This window comes from Leucoraja erinacea, chromosome 4 (genome assembly GCF_028641065.1).
Source record: "Leucoraja erinacea ecotype New England chromosome 4, Leri_hhj_1, whole genome shotgun sequence".
NCBI lineage: Eukaryota > Metazoa > Chordata > Chondrichthyes > Rajiformes > Rajidae > Leucoraja > Leucoraja erinaceus.
The window spans coordinates 108,232,512-108,253,194 of NC_073380.1; the positions used below are offsets into that span (position 1 = coordinate 108,232,512).

Below are 20,683 nucleotides of genomic sequence, written 5' to 3' on the forward strand. Positions count from 1 at the left end.
TGGCACCGGCACGATGGAGGTGGTTTTAAGGCAAGTGGGGACAACTGCTTGGGCAAGTGACAGGTTGAAGATGTCAGTCCAGACGTCTGTCAGCTGCGCAGCACAGGCACTGAGCACGTGCCCGGGGATGCCGTCGGGGCCAGCAGCTTTACGTGCATTAGTCCTACTCAGTGCCACGTATACGTCATAGGGGGTGAGTGTGAGGGGCTGGAGATCGGCAGGTAGCACAGCCTTGATGGCTGTCTCTAGATTGTCCCTGTCGAAGCGGCCATAGAAGTGATTAAGCTCCTCAAGGAAGGAGGCGTCGCTGGATGTGGGGGTGATGTTGGAGGGTCTATAGTCCGTGATGGCCTGGATGCCTTGCCACATGCGTCGGGGGTCGGAGTTGTTGTTGAAGTGCTCCTCAATCCTGAGCTTATGGCAGTGCTTGGCCTTCTTGATGCCCCTCTTCAGGTTAGCCCTGGATGAACTGTAGGCTCGAGCATCGCCTGACCTGAAAGCGGTGTCCCGTGCTTTCAGCAGTAGCCTGACCTCGATGTTCATCCATGGCTTCTGATTCGGGAATATGGTCACCCGTTTGAGGGAGGTGACACTATTGATGGTGGAGTTTATAAAGTCCAGAACAGAGGATGTATACGAATCAATGTCCGTGTGGGAGTCAAGGGTGGCCTGGGCTGCAAACGCCTTCCAGTCAGTGTTTCCAAAACACTGCTGAAGTGTGGAGTCCGCTTCCTCTGACCAGACTTTAACTGTCCTCACAGTGGGTTTAACCCATCTGATGAGTGGGGAGTACTTAGGGAGCAGGAACAATGAGAGACTGTCTAAGGTGGGGGAGGGGGACGGCTTTGTAAGCTTCAGCCATGTTAGTGTAGACTTTGTCCAGTGTCTTGTCTTCTCTAGTGGCGAAGGAGACAATTTGGGGATTACAGGCTTCATGACGTGAATATGACTGGAGTTCTATATAATTACATATAATTATATTATATAAAAATAATATATATAACTAAGTCTTATCTTGACCACTTCCTGTCTGCGCTGTATATTGATTTTAGAAAAAACGCTACCCTATTTGTCCATCTTACTCACAGTCCGACTGCGCTGAGGCAGCCCCGAGGATTTTTCCGATCGATGAAAAATAAAAAAGTTATGAGTGTTTAAAATTTTTTGAGATCAGCTGATTGTTCCTCTCCCCTGTCAATCTCCATGATGAAGATAACGCACCTTCCGGGGGGCAGGGCTATAAAACCCCGGATGCCTGGACCTGAGTCAGTCACTCTGGAAGATCGCGAGGGAGAGGCCACAGCTGTGATTCTAAGCTGTGAATCAACTGAAATGTGAATCTCCAATGTACTTGCAATAAATGATTTGTTAGCCCTTAATGAAAATGCAATGAGTTCTTTGGCCTGCCCTGTGCATGAAATTGCAATGGAAAAGGAAATGAAATGAAAATGCAATGAGCTGTTTGGCTGCCCTGTGCTTGAAACAGCAATGTAAAATGGAAATGAAAATGCAATGAGCTGTTTGGCCTGCCCTGTGCTTGAAACTGCAATGGTAATGGAAATTAAATTAAAATGCAATGAGTTGTTTGTCCTGCCCTGTGCTTGAAACTGCAATGGAAATGAAATGAAATGAAAATGCAATGAGTTGTTTGGCCCGCCCTGTGCTTGAAACTGCAATGGAAAAGGAAATTAATTGAAAATGCAATGAGTTGTTTGACTTGCTCTGTGCTTGAAACTGCAGTGGAAATGGAAATGAAATTAAAATGAAATGAGATGTTTGGCCTGCTGTGTGCTTGAAATTGAAATGGAAATAAAATGAAATGAGTTATTTGGCCTGCCCTGTGCTTGAAATTGTAATGGAAATGGAAATGGAAATGAAATGAGTTGTTTGGCCTGCCCTTTGCTTTAAATTGAAATGGAAATGAAATGAGTTGTTTGACCTGTCTGAAACCACTAATTTCAGCCCACAAGGCCCCTAATAGCCGAGAAAACCGTCCTTATTGCCCAAAATGCCTGTATAAGCTCAGGAAGAATATTTTGGCCCAAAAGGCACATGCCAGGCCAGAAAAGGTGCCTTTCACTGAGATTTCACTCAGTTTTTGTAAAAGAGCCCCTTCGGCCCATCAGGCCGGCACTAGCCCAGAATCAATCAATCAATCAATTTTATTATAAAATGCAAGTGAAGTGAATTTGCCAGCAGCGGTACAATGAAAAAAGAACACACAAAAAATTAACATAAACATCCACCACAGCATTCATCACTGTGGTGGAAGGCATAACATTTGGCCAGTCCTCCTCCATTTTCCCCGTGGTCGGGACCTCAACCCTCCGCAGCCGTCGCTGCGGGCCTCCAGATGTGTAGACAATGTAAAGGTGTCTCTTCGGCCTATCAGTAAGTATCCCCCCTGCAAGTATTAAACCTCTCCCCAGTATTTTTCTCCCTCCCTTCATTGGCTACCTGTGAGATCCAGGCTAAGATAAACTTTCCTCCTTCATTGCTGTGATCTGCAGAAAAATATGAAAAATGTTGAAAATTGATCCTCCACCCTCTCCCCCTTCTCTCCCATCTGTTTTGGGCAGAATTTCTGGCAGTTTCTGAGTGCCAGCCAGTTCTCCAGGCCTGAGTGAGCTGCGAGCCTACCAGGCCTGAGTGATTGAGCTGCAAGCCTACCAGGCCTGAGTGACTGATCTGCAAGCCCACTAGGCCTGAGTGACTGAGCTGCCAGCCGAAGAATTCATTCGGCCCGCACTGTCCATACTAGCCCTCTGGAAACTGGCCCCTTCGGCCCACAAAACCCATACTAGCGCTCCAGAAAGCCCCCCGCCCCCACCCACTGGCCACCAATATTGTACTTGGTGGAGAGGTGGAATATTGTGTTGGGGGACCAGCCCTCCCGTGTGAACATGGGACCCAACGGGTCCCTCTTAGTCTAGAATATTACTAAAACTTTCATCTTGACCACTTCCTGTGTGCGTTGTAATAAATTTTGCGCAAAAACATTCGCCCATAGTGCTACAATTTTTCGGCACCTTACTCACCATTCTCCTCTGCAGCAAGTCAAATAAGTTTTGTTCCGATTGGTGAAATAGTACAAAAGTTACCCTTTCCCCACCCCCCCAGCCACAGGTCACCCCTCAGCCCCCCCTCTCCCACACTCCCCCCCCCCACCCTCACAGCCCCCTCTCCCACACACCCCCTCCCCCACCCCCCCCACACTCGCCCTCTCGCACACACCCCCTCTGCTATACATCCTCCATACCCCCCCCCCACACCCCCCTCCCCCCTCCACACCCCTCCCCCACACCACCCTTTCCCACACACCCCCTCCCTTCCCCCACATTCCCCTCCTCCACACACCTCCTCCCATACACCCCTCCCCTCCCATACACACCCCCTACCCCACACACCCTCCCCCACCACCACCACACTCTCCCCCCGCCGCCTTATACCGCCCACTCCCTTGACATCAGTCTGAAGAAGTCTCAACCCGAAACATCACCCATTCCTTCTCACTAGATATGCTGCCTGTCCCGCTGAGTTACTCCAGCATTTTGTGTCTACATTTCCATTTCTAATGGAGGTTTGCTTGAATGCAGATCAAGGAAGCAACAATGGCAGCAATTATAATATTGTCAAATCCTCCACCATGTTATAACAATGTTACAAACTTACCTTCAGCGGCGCTGCAGTTCTGCCACTGGCCATATGCGCGACTTTGGCGCCTTGGGGGGGGGGGGGGGGGGGGGGGGGGGGGGATTTAAAATTCCGTTTTCTCCTGCCTGTCGGAGGCAGGTTTCCTCGGGCTGCCAGCTGCTGCAGAAAAATCGATCCGCCTCCTGTTAGCGCTATATATATATATTTTTTAAATCGCTGGACAATTTAATATTTGGATTAAAATAAAAAATGACTTTGAACGCCCTCAACGCCTACAACGTGACGGATCTCAAGTACGGAACAAAACACGGTGTAAGTTGTTTATTTTCCATATAACCTTGCTTCTTGGGAAGACTTTAATCAATCCTCTATAAGCGAAAATGTGATTTGGGCCCCATACGAACCGGCAGTGTTTTTCCTGCCGATATGGGGTTCAAATTCACTGCAAATGCAACGTTCCAATCAATCACGTTCCAGAAGCAAGATGATTAAAATGTCCATTTTTTTTGGAGATAAGCCGTCTAAATTGTCTATATTTTGTGTTATTCTCTCTCTTCATGGTCGTTATTTTTAAACTAAATATTCACAACAGTTTGAGTCACATGTATTGTGCAAAAATCAATTATTTGATTATATTTTGGGTGGATGTTTCTAGATTAATTTATGGGAATTAAACATTAAATTCCTTCCATCTGGGATATAATCTGAGTGGTGAATCTGTGGAATTCTCCGCCACAGAAGGTAGTTGAGGCCAGTTCATTGGCTATATTTAAGAGGGAGTTCGATGTGGCCCTTGTGGCTAAAGGGATCAGGGGGTATGGAGAGAAGGCAGGGATGGGATACTGAGTTGGATGATCAGCCGTGATCATATCGAATGGTGGTGCAGGCTCGAAGGGCCGAATGGCCTACTCCTGCAAATATTTTCTATGTTTCTATCTATGTTTCTATAAATTCATGACAATGAGATTTAAAAATCATGTTATATTGTGAATTCTTGTGTGAATGGGATTAGTTTGTTATTTAGATACTTAGGCTATTAAAAACAATTATCCTTTTCTTAAGACATTGAATCTACAGGACATTGTTAATGGGAAAGTAGTGGGCAGAAAGACATGTTATGTGTGGTTTGAAGAGCAAAAACTTGTAGTTTACAATGCCAAAATTAAAAAGTTGAGGAAAAACACGGTGTACAGAGTTGCTTAGTGGTTACAATCTGAGGAGTATGATGATGCTACTGATTATGAGATGCCAATGTACCAGCTAGTAACTGGCCTTCTCCATAAAGACTTGGTCAATTGCTAGAAATTGTAATTTATTTACCTATCTGTTACGGATTTACAGCATATTATACAATAATATTAAAGTTCTGATCTTGAGAATTTCACATTTTTGAATTTTCAAGGCAGTCTGGGTGTTTATTGCTATTTCCGTCACAACGGTCAATTTTGTAATTAGCTACAATTAGGTAACTAACTAATTATATGCTTTAATTTCAGGTCATCCAAGTAAGATTGTTTCATATTTGTTTCAGAATGCTTCAATCTATAATAACTGAAAAGTTCATTCAGTTCTCTTAATTTTGAAGAAAGTTATGGACTTTTGACTGACCTCGATCACAAACTTTTTTAATACTGAATATATAAAAGTGAATTAGGTGTCAAATTAAACTTCTTTTTATGCTTTATCTGATGAGCTAAATTGCAGACTTGGTTTTTAAAATCTCAAAATATTGTAACATTGCTACATGTTATGATGCTATTAATAAAGCTTACTTTAAGTGTTGATTTTTTAAATGTTATTTTACTTGCAGAAGTGAAAATTTTACATTTATTTTGGAGTTTTAGGGGTTTTTGCATTTGTGATGTTTTTCCATACTTTGGCTTTAGCAGGTTTTTACCTGCGTGGCTTTCACTCTACAGATTACGGGAACATTTTCCCAGAGCTTCTGCTTTCACTAAATGGCTTTGGCTGGAATCCTGCTTGAGAGCATAGATGTGCTTTCTGTAGAAGTTATAGCCATGCAGTCATTCATCATTTCCTGCAGTTACACAAGTCTGGTCACAGAGGTGGCAGAAACAATTCAGCAAGAAACCACCTCTACATTACCAGGGAATGCCCATCACTACATTGGACAAATTCATTCACCATTTGATTGTAGTAATTAAATAGGCAAAAAATTCACCTCTATTTTATGAAGAGAATTTTGTTTGGATCAGCTTTCATCTAGACAGAGGCCATAATGTCGTTGGGAAGGTGAGTGGGTGTGGATATGACTGATTATAGCCGAAGAGCTTGGTCTAGTCAAGACCTGGTGAACATAGTCATAGTGGGTAGACATAAATGCTGGAGAAACTCAGCGTGTGAGGCAGCATGCTCATATTTGGGAAAAGGAAACTACAGGGTACTAGGTAGGTGGTATGATGATTTTACGGAACTGTGCAAAAGTTTTCGGATAATTTGCACCTCAATTTTCAACTGTTTCCCAACCATTTTCAATCAAATCTCCCATCTCCTGCGGAGAGGAGTGGATCGTAATACCAAGACCCAGAGAATCTGACATATTAGTACTCGGATGTGAAATGATGTAGGATGTTCATGATTTTGTGTTGATTTTCATGAGTGGATAATATTGATTGCATTCCTGAGATTATCATAAGCATGATTTGTAGAAAAAATAATAATTTCAACGTATTTATTTTACTTTTTATCAATTTGAATCAGGATTGGAAAACAATGAGAGGTGGAACGACAGATAAGATTTACCTGATCTGCACTGCTTGCAGAAATACCCACTCAGTGACTGCACTGCTCTCTGCTGACGGAACATTTTGTTACAGTTATTGGGAGTGTATGGATGGAAAGGTTATTTCCTGAGATTTGGGAGGGTTATTTTGTTTAAAGTGTTAACGTCTGGTACAGCAGCACTCCATCTCACCCACGTACTTAGTACTAACCCCACCTACTCACACACTCACAGCGCCCCCCCCCCCCCCCCCCCCCTCCCTCAGAGGTCGCTCTGATCCCCATCACTGGCTGACTGATGCTTGACTAATCTTCTGGAATTATTTGAGGATGTAAATGGGAAAATGGACAAGGGTGTGCCAGTGGATGTAGTGTACCTGGACTTTCAGAAAGCATCTGATAATGTCCCACATAGGAGATTGGTGGGCAAAATTAATGCACAAGATTTTGGGGGTAGAGTGCTGATATGGTTAGAAAATTGATTGGCAGACAGTAATAAAGAGTAGGGATTAACGGATCCTTTCAGAAAGGCAGGCAGCAATTAGTGGGGTACTGCAAGGCTCGGTGCTGGGACCGCAGCTATTTACAATATACATCAATGATTTAGATGAAGGGATTCAAAGTAACATTAGCAAATTTGCAGATGACACAATGCTGGGTGGCAGTGTGATCGGTGAGGAGGATGCTATGACAATGCAAGGTGATTTGGACAGGTTGGGTGAGTGGGCAGATGCATGGCAGATGCAGTTTAATGTGGATAAATATGAGGTTATCCACTTTGGTAGCAAAAACAGGAAGGCAGATTATTATCTAAATGGCGTCAAGTTGGGAAAAGGAGAAGTACAACGGGATCTGGGGGTCCTTGTTCATCAGTCAATGAAAGTAAACATGCAGGTACAGCAGGCAGTGAAGAAAGCAAATGGCATGTTGGCCTTCATAACAAAAGGCTTTGAGTATAGGAGTAAAGAGGTCCTTTTGCAGTTGTACAGGGCCCTAGTGAGAAGAAAAATGTCAGTAACTGCAGCTTCGGTATTAAGCTCATTCACAAATGAATTAAACATGAAAGATGATTTTTCTTTACAAGTGGGTCTTGATCTGGAATTGATGACTTGGCATGTTTAAGAGAGCATATTCTTTAGCTATGCTCAAAAGTGAATTGGATAGATATTAGAAAGGAACAGAGATTAGGAAGAGCTTCACGTAAAAGGATTACAAGAGAAAAAAACATATAAACAATGAAGATCAGATTTTGTAAATGAAGCAGTAACTTCGTCAGATAGAATGGTTTGTGTGACTACAATTCAAACCATGTTCTTCTTGCCAATTTATGAGGTGAGCATAAATGAGGTGCAGGATAAATCAAACCAAGTCATGGAAGGTCCCATTCTGCAATTCATTACTCTATGAATGCATTAAAACCAAACTGTGTAATTACTATGATTTAACGCTGCAAAAGAAACAAGATCCCATTACTTACTAATTCTCTGAGCATGGTTTTTGCAAAGTATAATTTTGGCAGTATATCAGGAAAGCCTTCTTAGACACACACCAAACACCTGCATGTAATGCATTTAGACACACATGTAATAAAGTTAGGTCACAGCCAAGAACTAAGATAAGCACAAAGATACCACTACATGGAAGTGATCTCATCAACTGTACAAAGTTGAATTTAACAGTACTCATTGAGATAAAGGAGGTAAATGGAAAGCTGAATATAGCAGCTGTTTTTTTAAAACATGGTGGGCTGCTGATTTCCTGGCCAGCTGCAACCCAACGATAAGTCCTCTGTTAGTCCAGAAGAGTCATTGCCAATAATGTCACACCAGCACACAATTAAACAGTTACTTTCCTTATTTTTGTGAAGACCTATTATGCCTTATTTACTTTATAAATATTAACATTTACATGTTAGTATAAATATCTCTGTGATGTACAATCTACTTATTTTAAAAGGCATTTATTCAATTTCTGTAACATTTTTGGACTATTCTGCTATGACATGGACTATGATTTAAGCTGAAAAAGACAAAATGTTTTTATTGTTACACTATATATATAGTATTAAAATGCTCAATTTAGAATAAAAAGGAACTGTGATTTGTAGTTATTTTTCATACCACTTAATCATAAACAGTTTAATTTTCATTGAACATACATTGTGGCCACTTCATAGAAACATAGAAACATAGAAATTAGGTGCAGGAGTAGGCCATTCGGTCCTTCGAGCCTGCACCGCCATTCAATATGATCATGGCTGATCATCCAACTCAGTATCCCATACCTGCCTTCTCTCCATACCCCCTGATCCCCTTAGCCACAAGGGCCACATCTAACTCCCTCTTAAATATAGCCAATGAAGTGGCCTCAACTACCCTCTGTGGCAGAGAGTTCCAGAGATTCACCACTCTCTGCGTGAAAAAAGTTCTTCTCATCTCGGTTTTAAAGGATTTCCCCTTTATCCTTAAGCTGTGACCCCTTGTCCTGGACTTCCCTAACATCGGGAACAATCTTCCTGCATCTAGCCTGTCCAACCCCTTAAGAATTTTGTAAGTTTCTATAAGATCCCCTCTCAATCTTCTAAATTTCTAGAGAGTATAAACCAAGTCTATCCAGTCTTTCTTCATAAGACAGTCCTGACATCCCAGGAATCAGTCTGGTGAACCGTCTCTGCACTCCCTCTATGGCAATAATGTCCTTCCTCAGATTTGGAGACCAAAACTGTACGCAATACTCCAGGTGTGGTCTCACCAAGACCCTGTACAACTGCAGTAGAACCTCTCTGCTCCTATACTCAAATCCTTTTGAAATGAAAGCTAACATACCATTCGCTTTCTTTACTGCCTGCTGCACCTGCATGCCTACCTTCAATGACTGGTGTACCATGACACCCAGGTCTCGCTGCATCTCCCCCTTTCCCAATCGGCCACCATTTAGATAATAGTCTGCTTTCCTGTTTTTGCCACCAAAATGGATAACCTCACATTTATCCACATTATACTGCATCTGCCAAACATTTGCCCACTCACCCAGCCTATCCAAGTCACCCTGCAATCTCCTAGCATCCTCCTCACAGCTAACACTGCCCCCCAGCTTAGTGTCATCCGCAAACTTGGAGATATTGCCTTCAATTCCCTCATCCAGATCATTAATATATATTGTAAATAGCTGGGGTCCCAGTACTGAGCCTTGGGGTCCCCACTAGTCACTGCCTGCCATTGTGAAAAGGACCCGTTTACTCCTACTCTTTGCTTCCTGTTTGCCAGCCAGTTCTCTATCCACATCAATACTGAACCCCCAATGCCTTGTGCTTTAAGTTTGTATACTAATTTCTTATGTGGGACCTTGTCGAAAGCCTTCTGGAAGTCCAGATACACCACATCCACTGGTTCTCCCCTATCCACGCTACTAGTTACATCCTCGAAAAATTCTATAAGATTCGTCAGACATGATTTACCTTTCGTAAATCCATGCTGACTTTGTCCAATGATTTCACCACTTTCCAAATGTGCTGCTATCCCATCTTTAATAACTGACTCTAGCAGTTTCCCCACTACCGATGTTAGACTAACTGGTCTGTAATTCCCCATTTTCTCTCTCCCTCCCTTCTTAAAAAGTGGGGTTACGTTTGCTACCCGCCAATCTTCAGGAACTACTCCAGAATCTAAAGAGTTTTGAAAGATTATTACTAATGCATCCACTATTTCTGGAGCTACTTCCTTAAGTACTCTGGGATGCAGCCTATCTGGCCCTGGGGATTTATCGGCCTTTAATCCATTCAATTTACCCAACACCACTTCCCGGCTAACCTGGATTTCACTCAATTCCTCCAACTCCTTTGACCCGCGGTCCCCTGCTATTTCCGACAAATTATTTATGTCTTCCTTAGTGAGGACGGAACCAAAGTAGTTATTCAATTGGTCCGCCATATCCTTGTTCCCCATGATCAACTCCCCTGTTTCTGACTGCAAGGGACCTACATTTGTTTTAACTAATCTCTTTCTTTTCACATATCTATAAAAACTTTTGCAGTCAGTTTTTATGTTCCCTGCCAGTTTTCTTTCATAATCTATTTTTCCTTTCCTAATTAAGCCCTTTGTCCTCCTCTGCTGGTCTTTGAATTTCTCCCAGTCCTCCGGTATGCTGCTTTTTCTGGCTAATTTGTACGCATCATCCTTCGCTTTGATACTATCCCTGATTTCCCTTGTTATCCATGGATGTACTACCTTCCCTGATTTATTCTTTTCCCAAATGATTTCCTGATATACTGCCAAAATTCTCCTTTTCCGTAGTTTTTTTTTCTGCAAAGGAAGCAGTAAGTGGAGTTGTACAAGAATCAATTTCCTTTCATGGTTCTCAGGATCAGATTTAAGACTAGTTCTTTGAAAGGATTACCTAGCGGAGAAAACATCGAGGGAAGTGGGGGGGGATTCGGAATAGGCTGAGAGCCCAAGCCTTTCGTTCCCCTCTGCCCAGCATTCTTCTGGCGAATGTCCAGTCCCTGGAAAACAAGCTGGATGACCTCAGGGCGAGGATCAGATTCCAGCGGGACATAAGGAACTGCAACATCCTCTGCCTGACTGAAACATGGCTGACCTCACTGATTCCGGATCAGGTAACCTGCCCAACCGAGTCCTTCACTGTCCACCGTGCTGACAGAACAGAAGCATCTGGGAAATCCAAGGGTGGAGGAGTCTGCTTCATGACCAATAAAAACTGGTGCAACCCTGGAAATATCAAGATGCTTTCCCGTTCCTGCTCGCCGGCCCTGGAGCACCTGACGATCTCATGCCGCCCATTCTACCTTCCCCGGGAGTTCGGCTCAGTGATCGTCACAGCCGTCTACATTCCACCGCATGCGGACACCGACGTGGCACTATCAGCCCTACACGATGTGCTATGTCGACATCAAAACAAGTACCCAGATGCGGCTATGGTGGTGGCTGGAGATTTTAATAAATCAAATCTCAAGAAGGTCATGCCGAACTTCTACCAACACATCACGTGTGCCACCAGGGGGGAGAACTTTGGACCACTGCTACACACCGTTCAGGAAAGGCTACAAGGCCGTTTCACTCCCTCCCCTAGGAAAATCTGATCATGCTGCCATTTTCCTGCTGCCGGAGTATAAACAGAGGATAGTTCGGGAAGCGGTAGAGACGAGGGACGTAAAGCGGTGGTCCGACCAGTCAGAGGCCATGCTACAAGATGCACTGAGTGATGTCGACTGGAATATGTTCCAAGCAAGTTCCAGTGACGTCAGTGAGTTCGCGGAAGCAGTCACGGACTTCGTCGCAACTGTAAGCGACAACGTCGTTCCCACGGTAAGGGTAAGCACCTTCCCGAACCAAAAACCCTGGGTAGACAGGTCTGTTCGTGTGGCCCTGAATGCTCGCACCGCTGCCTACAACTCGGGCTTGGCATCAGGAAACATGGACGTCTACAAGGCAGAGTCCTTCCGACTGCGAAGGGCGGTGAAGGACGCAAAGAGAAGGTACAGGGACAAGATGGAGTTACAGATGGAGCAGCAGGACACCAGAAGCCTGTGGCAGGGGCTACGGATTGTAACCAACTACCGAAGCACCCCTCCCTCATCCGCAAATGCCGGCACCTCCCTAGCTGACGACCTGAACTCCTTCTACGCTCGTTTCGAGAGGGGCAACACCACCCCAGGTCTGCCGACTATCGACAATACTGCCAGCGGGCTGGCTACCGAAGCTGAAGGGAGGAATATGCACACATTCTCGCTGTCCGAGCACGACGTGAGGAGGGCACTGACACGGGTGAACACGAGAAAAGCTGCAGGCCCCGATGGCATATCGGGGCGAGTACTCAAGTCCTGTGCTACGCAGCTAGCTCCAGTGCTCACTACATTATTCAACCTCTCCCTGGACAAGTCCGTGGTCCCTGCCTGCTTCAAAAAATCCATCATTGTACCGGTACCAAAAAATGCCTCCCCAGCATGTCTGAATGACTACCGTCCGGTGGCCCTTTCCTCGGTAGTCATGAAATGCTTTGAGAGGCTGGTGAAGAATCACATCTGCGCCTTCCTCCCTCGGAACATGGACCCGTTGCAGTTCGCATACCGTCCGAACAGGTCCACGGACGATGCGGTCTCCCAGGTCTTGCACACCGCTCTCTCCCATCTGGACAGCCAGAAGGGGGGCTACGTGAGGATGCTGTTCATAGACTACAGTTCAGCCTTCAACACGATAGTCCCCACCAGACTGGCCGGGAAGCTGCTGGAATTGGGGCTCAACACCTTCCTGTGTACCTGGATCCTGGACTTTCTCACCGCCAGGCCCCAGGTAGTGAAGATGGGAGGGAATACATCGAAGTCCCTCATCCTGAGCACAGGATCGCCCCAGGGTTGCGTCCTCAGCCCCCTATTGTACTCCCTGTACACACATGACTGTGTGGCTAGGTTCAGCTCCAATTCAATAATTAAGTTTGCTGATGACACTGTGGTGGTGGGCCTGATCTCAGACAACGATGAGAAGGCCTACCGGGAGGAGGTGGCTGATCTAGCACTCTGGTGCCAGGATAACAGCCTCCTCTTGAACATCAAAAAAACGAAGGAGCTGATCATGGACTTTAGGAGGGCACATCATCCGAGGACGTACACTCCATTGAGTATAAATGGGGATCCTGTGGATAGGGTGAACTGTTTTAAATATCTGGGAGTCCACATCTCTGAGGATAAGACATGGGCATCACACGCCTCAGCACTCGTGAGTAAGGCAAGGCAGCGCCTTTACCACCTCAAGCAATTGAGGAAATTCAGTGTCTCCGAGGAACCTCCAGTGCTTCTACGCAGCGGCGGTGGAAAGCATCTTGTCCGGTAACATTACCATCTGGTTTGGGAATTGCTCTGCCAAGGACAAGAAGGCTCTGCAGAGAGTAGTGTGCGTTCGGCCGAACGCACTATGGGAACTTCACTCACCCCCCTGCAGGAACTATACAACAGGATGTGCAACTCCAGAGCAAACAAAATCATGAGAGACCCCTTCCACCCCTGCAACGGACTGTTCCAGCTGCTACGGTCAGGCAAACGCCTCCGTTGCCATGCGGTGAGAACGGAGAGGTTGAGAAGGAGTTTCTTCCCAGAGGCAACTCGGACTGTAAACGCCTATCTCACCAGGGACTAACTCTACAGAACGTTTTTCCTTCTATTATTTATTATGTAAAAGAATATGTGTGTTATGATTGTGTTTATAATTTGTTTGGTTGTTTTGTTGTTTGTCTTTTGCACAAAAATCCGCGAGCATTGCCACTTTCATTTCACTGCACATCTCGTATGTGTATGTGACAAATAAACTTGACTTGACTTGACTTGACTAATTACCTTACGTCAGAAAATAGTCCTGGATGAGGAGAAAATAAGGAGACCAAATGTTCATGTCTGGTCTTTGTCCAATCATCTTCCTATCAACAAGCCCCACTCACTCACTTGTACCCACCTATCAGTCACGAGGTTTTGTCCTGCCCTTCCTCTCTTCCAGCTTTCTTCCCCCCACCACAATCAGTGTGAAGAAATGCCGCGACTTGAATCGTCACCTATCCATGTTCTCCAGAGAAGCTGTCTGAGACATATGAGTTACTTTAGTACTTTATGCCATTTTTGTAAACCAGCATCTGCAGATCCTTTTGTGCTATTGATCAGTGATGTTATTTTAAGCAACATCAAATTAGGTCACCAGTTCAGTTTGGGAGGGCACAGTGACGTAGTGGTAACGCTCCAGCATTACAACACCAGATACCCAGGTTCAATCCTGACTATGGGTGCTTGTCTGTTCGGAGTTTGTAGATTCTCTCGATGACCTGCTTGGGTTTTTCCTGAGATCTTCAGTTTCCTTCCACATTCTTGGTTCTTGGTTTCTTGGTCCTCCAAAATATTCCAAATGGAATTTAAATTGGAGGTGGTGAAGGGAGGACTTAAGCCAGAAAGGGTTATTGGGAAGAAAGAGCTACTTTAAATTTAGTTGCATCTGGTTGGGTAACTATAGTTTGGTGGAGATTATTCCATGCTTTAATTGTGCGTGGGAAGAACGAATTGCTGTATACATCTGTCTTTGTAGCTGGAATCACAAATTGGATCGAATGCCCTCGTCTGCTCCTAATTGGTTTGGGTTTGGTGTAGGTCTTGTAGCCTATGACGAGCTGACCATTTAACATTTTGTAAAAACAGGTCAAACGGGGAGCTTCACGTCTGTCTTGGAGAGGGTTCCATCCCAGAGAATTCAGAAGTTTGGTGACACTCGCTTCTCTCTCATAGGTGTTAGTAACAAATCGAGCTGCCTGTCTTTGGACACGTTCGATGGAAGAAATGTTTTTATTTGTGTATGGGTCCCATGCTGCAACTGCGAAGTCCAACTGAGGTCTAATGAGGGTGAAGTATACCTTCTCCTTGACAGAAGTTGAACAATGATGAAAGTTGCGCCTCAGAAAGTTTAGGACACCTGTTGCTTTCACCGTTGCACGATGAGTCTGACCATTCCAACGCAGATCATTCTGCAATTTGATGCCAAGATACTTGGGTTGTTTGGATTCTTCAAGGGTGGCACCAAGTATATTGTAAGATGTTTCGCTTGGATTCCTCTTTCAGGTGACACGCATAGTTTCACATTTGGAAGGGTTGAACTGCATGCCCCATTGTTGTGACCACTCAACCATAGTATCGAGATCCTTTGGGAGAGCGTCTTCATCATCAGCTGACTTAATTGGACGGTACAGCAAACAATCATCAGCGAATAGTCTGGTCATACTTGTGACTTTTTCATGGATGTCATTTATGTAAAGCAAAAATAGATGTGGGCCAAGTACTGGCCCTGAGGTGTACCACTCAACACTGGATGCCAATTGGAGCTCTTTCCGTTCACACACACACGCTGAAGACGTTTTGTCAGGAAACTGGAAATCCATCGTTTCGTGTTGGAACGAATACCATAGAAGTCAAGCTTCCGAAGCAGCCTCTGGTGTGGGATGACTTCAAATGCTTTAGAAAAGTCCAGCACAACTAAATCCGTGATGTTACTGTCAAGGTGCTTGGCCAGGTCATTTGTCATCAGGATAAGCTGAGACTCGCATGATCTATGCTTCCTAAATGCATGTTGGTTGTCAGCAAGAATGTTATGTTTGCTCACGTGTCGCATCAGATTACTATCAATTAAATGCTCCAGCAGTTTGCAGCAAGTACTTGTTAATGAAACAGGACGATAATTCGCTGGGTTGGTGGTTGAACCCTTCTTAAAGAGAGGAGTGATGTTAGCCTTCCTCCAATCCAGCGGAACATCACCCGAGTCAAGCAATTGTTGGAAAACGAACTCCAAAACTGGAGCCAGTTCTTCGGCTGCGATCTTGAGGGTTTGATTCTGTATCTGATCTGGTCCAATTGCTTTTGTGGTATTAATGTTGAGCAATAACTTCTTGACACCTTCAACCTCAATTTTAATAGCAGGCATATCAGCATACGGGCTGTGCGGTAGGACTGGAAATGATGAAGGCTCCACATCTTCCCGGGTGAAAACGTGTTCCAAAAAGACGTGCAGGTTTGTAGGTTAATTGGCTTGGTGTAAATATTAAAAAACTGTCTCTAGTGTGTAGGCTAGTGTTAATGTGCGGGGAACACTGGTCGGTGCGGACTCGGTGGGCCAAAGGGCCTGTTTCCGCGTTGTATCTTTAAACTAATCTAAACTCCTCCGACAGATAAGTGGCTATCTTCTTCAGTGCTGTTTTAATTGATCTCAGCTGGAGCGAGATTAGAAGATGCTTTGCCCTGAATTAAACAAAGGGCAAGAATCCGGTCGAGGTTCAACCTTCTTAATTTTATTCACAGTCTTAATATTGGCCACATTAGAGGTATTACAAAATGGAGGATCTTTGCATTTGCAAGGCCTGCTTGGCCTCTTTCTGTGAAAAGTTGCAAGCTGTGAGCAAGCGACTGTAAGTCTGGACCCTAGATTGGACCCTAGATGGATATGCAAGATGAGGTGAGGTCCAGATGTCTCTTCCTTTGTTAAAATGTATAAGTAGTTTTGCAGAGGAGCTCAGAGGTGGTGCAAATGCATGGTCAGGATTGGTCAGATAAGGGGGAGTTGAAAATACTGTTAATTATGATGCAGTATGTTTGGGACTGTTATCATGTGATTGGTTAAAGTGTAAAGCCTTGTTCCGACTTTACAATTACCTGGGAAAATGTTAACTGAGTTGCTGCTAGTACTTTTTGCAGAAACAATGTAATGGGGTACTTTGTGATTGGGTTAGGGAACTGTCAATAACTGTATAATCTATATTTGTGATTGGTTTGTAGGGGCTGCCACCCCCATAAAAGAGTGGACCCCACGAGGATCGGAGTCGATCTTCTGGAGGGGGGCTTCGACTGCGTGACCTTTTGGAGGTGTCAGCTTGCACGAGGCTGAAGGGCTTGAATCGGACCGGCGGTGGTTAGTTATTGTACAGGGAGTTTGTTATTGTCGGAAAGAATAAAGAATAGTTGATCCAGTGCTTGACTCAGTGTTTTACTGAACTAGACAAAGGGGGGTAAACTGTAGGAGCATAATTACAACAGCATCTGGGAACTTCAGATAATATAAGTCCTCATGATGCACCATATTCCTCAAAAGAAACCTAGGAAGAACATTGAGAACACCTGCAATTCTAATCATTTAGTCAAATTAGAGAAATCAGGTGAACCATCAGTGAAATTCTACCCCGATGTTTAGCTCACAAATGGTGAATGATCAAGCAAGTCCAGAACTCTAAAAGAGCATGGTAGGCTATTTATAGAATCTCTCAATAGACAGGAGTCGGCCGTTTGGCCATTCGAGCCAGCACCGCCATTCAATGTGATCATGGCTGATCATCCACAATCAGTACCCCGTTCCTGCCTTCTCCCCATATCCCCTGACTCCGCTATCTTTAAGAGTTCTATCTAACTCTCTATTGAAGGCATCCAGAGAACCTGCCTCCACCACTTTCTGAGGCAAAGAATTCCACAGGCTCACAACTCTCCGTGTGAAAAAGATTTTCCTTATCTCCGTTCTAAATGGCTTACCCCTTATCCTTAAACCATTGCCCCTGGTTCTGGATTCCCCCAACATAGGGAACATGTTTCTTGCCTCTAGCATGTCCAAACCCTTAACAATCTTATGTTTCAATAAGATCCCATCTCATCCTATATTCCAGAGTATACAAGCCCAGCCGCTCCATTCTGTCAACATATGACAGTCCTGCCATCCCGGGACCTAACCTGGTGAACCTACGCTGCACTCCCTCAATAGCAAGAATGTCCTTCCTCAAATTTGGAGACCAAAACTACACACAATACTCCAGGTGTGGTCTCACTATGGCCATGTAGAACTGCAGAAGGACCTCTTTGCTCTTATAGTCAAATCCTCTTGTTATGAAGGCCAACATGCCATTCGCTTTCTTCACTTTACCTTCTCTTTAAGAATGCCCCTGTCCCACTTAGGAAACCTGAACGGAAACCTCTGGAGACTTTGCACACCCAAGGTTTCCGTGCGGTGCCCGGAGGTTGCAGGTGGTTGCCGGAGGTTACAGGGAGTGGAAGCAGGTAGGGAGACTGACAAAAACATCCGGGAACCGCACGGAAACCTTGGGTGGGGCGCAAAGTCTCCAGAGGTTTCCGTTCAGATTTCCTAAGTGGGACACGGGCATAAAAGTGTACCTGTAATGAGGAAGTTGAGGATCCAATTGCAAAGGGATGTACAGATAAGTTCCCTGAGCTTAGTAACTGATTTAGAGGGTATGATGGTGTTGTTCATCCAGCTGTGCAGCTTGACATTTGCGTTTTTTTATTGTCCAAGTGGTCTACTTCAGAGTGCAGAGCCAGTGAGATCTCATTCTCCATTTCCTATTGATCAGCCAATTTTCTACTCATGCCAACATATAGCACGTTTTTAAATTTGCAATAGGCTTTGATGCTGCATCTTATCACATGCTTTCTGGAAATTTAAGTATAGTAATGGGCCTGCCCCACTTAGGCGATTGTTTAGGCAACTACAGGCGACTAGTTTGTCGCCACTTGGTCGCCGGGAGTAGTCTCCTCAGTCGCGCAAAAAGTCATAGCGTCTTTCTGGTCACCGCTAAATTTTCAACATGTTGAAAATTTTTCGGCGTGAGTGGGTTTGATGCCAATGAGTGTAGCTTGACTTCTCCTGACGTAGGTGCTGTTGTAGGTTGTCGCCAGGATGACGTGGGATGTCGCCGGTTAATTGCCGACCTGTTACGACTATGACAGTCGCTGGCAGTTGCCTAAAAACATCGGCAACTGGGACAGGTTCATTAGGAACATCCATCTGTTCACTTTATCCACTGCACATGTAACATCCTCAAATAATTCCAATAAACGGTTAAAATATGACTGCTGATTGCCTTGATTTTTGTTCTGTGCCCTCCTATAATGCCTTTAATAACAGGTTCACACATTTTCCCTGTGACAGATATTAAGGTAACTACCCTACGGTTTGCTGCTTTCTGCCTCTCTCCCTATTATGTTATGAATGATACATTTACTCTTTAGTGAAAACACATTATCCTCAGTCCTTAGTGACTGCCTACGATGAAGAGCGTGACATGAATATTAAATATTCTACCTACAACATCTTCTTAAGCAGAGTCCTGACAGAACACCTCTAATTCTCCCCAAATTCTTCCTTGTGCCTGACAATTGCAACTGACCCAGAGTGCAAGATTACATCAAATCCACGCAGTTGGCCTATATACTGCACACAGAATCACAGGGCGGGCATGGTGGTGCAGCGGTAGAGTTGCTGCCTTACAGCGAATGGAACGCCAGAGACCTGGGTTTGATCCCGACTACAGGGTTCTGTCTGTACGGAGTTTGTATGTTCTCCCCATGACCTGTGTGCGTTTTCTCCGAGATAGAAACATAGAAAATAGGTGTAGGAGGAGGCCATTCGGCCCTTCGAGCCAGCACCGCCATTCATTGTGATCATGGCTGATCGTCCCCTATCAATAACCCGTGTCTGCCTTCTCCCCATATCTCTTGACTAGCCCCAAGAGCTCTATCTATAGTCTTCGGTTTCCTCCCACACTCCAAAGACGTACAGGTTTGTAGGTTAATTGACTTGGTAAATGTAAAAAAAGTTGTCCCTAGTGGGTGTAGGATGGTGTTAATGTGCGGGGATCGCTGGTCAGCAAGGACCCGGTGGGCTGAAGGGCCTGTTTCCACGCTGTATCTCTAAACTAAACTAAACACAATTAGATAATTAAGTTCATGTTGCCTATTCAAATATATCACAGCTGATTTGCACTATAATTTCAAATAACTGTTACAATTCTTTTTGATTCAATTTATTGTCATTGCACTTTTCAGTGCAACGAAATGGTTTAGCCTGCAGTCATAACATAGAATAAATAACAAACACTCAACACAGTTTAAGTCCCAAAGTCATTGTCTCTTCCCTCCTTGCTCTCCGTCTGCGCTGAGGCAATCCAAGCCTCCGATGTTGTGACCCCGCCGGGTGATGGTAGGTACGTCCCGCGGCTGAATCCGTGCTCCGCAAGCGGGCCGGTTCAAACTCCGCGGCCCGGGGCGGTCGAAGCAGCCGAAGCTGCCGCTCTCCAGTCCAGCGGACGCAGCTGTAGTTGCGGGAGCTCCGGAAAACAGAACTCGAGCTCCCGATGATAGAAACATAGAAATTAGGCGCAGGAGTAGGCCATTCGGCCCTTTGAGCCTGCACCGCCATTCAATATGATCATGGCTGATCATCCAACTCAGTATCCTGTACCTGCCTTCTCTCCATACCCCCTGATACCTTTAGCCACAAAGGCCACATCTAACTCCCTCTTAAATATAGCCAATGAACTGGCCTCGACTACCCTCTGTGGCAGAGAGTTCCAGAGATTCACCACTATCTGTGTGAAAAAAGTTCTTCTCATCTCGGTTTTAAAGGATTTCCCCTTTATCCTTAAGCTGTGACCCCTTGTCCTGGACTTCCCTAACATCGGGAACGATCTTCCTGCATCTAGCCTGTCCAACCCCTTAAGAATTTTGTAAGTTTCTATAAGATCCCCTCTCAATCTTCTAAATTCTAGAGAGTATAAACCAAGTCTATCCAGTCTTTCTTCATAAGACAGTCCTGACATCCCAGGAATCAGTCTGGTGAACCGTCTCTGCACTCCCTCTATGGCAATAATGTCCTTCCTCAGATTTGGAGACCAAAACTGTACGCAATACTCCAGGTGTGGTCTCACCAAGACCCTGTACAACTGCAGTAGAACCTCTCTGCTCCTATACTCAAAT

General features: G+C 44.9%; 1 protein-coding gene across 2 annotated transcripts in view; it reads right to left on the minus strand.

Annotated features, from left to right (window-relative positions):
* The window catches only part of dpys (dihydropyrimidinase), a 77,333-nt gene that overhangs the window by 8,714 nt on the left and 47,936 nt on the right, over positions 1-20,683 (minus strand). Inside the window, exon 10 of one of the 2 annotated variants that reach the window (XM_055634907.1) lies at positions 2,357-2,504. The exons of the other annotated variant lie outside the window; for it this stretch is intronic. The gene's annotated coding sequence lies outside the window, so the exon portion shown is untranslated. Of the gene's footprint in view, positions 1-2,356; positions 2,505-20,683 lie in introns of those variants that run through there. 2 annotated transcript variants of the gene reach the window in all.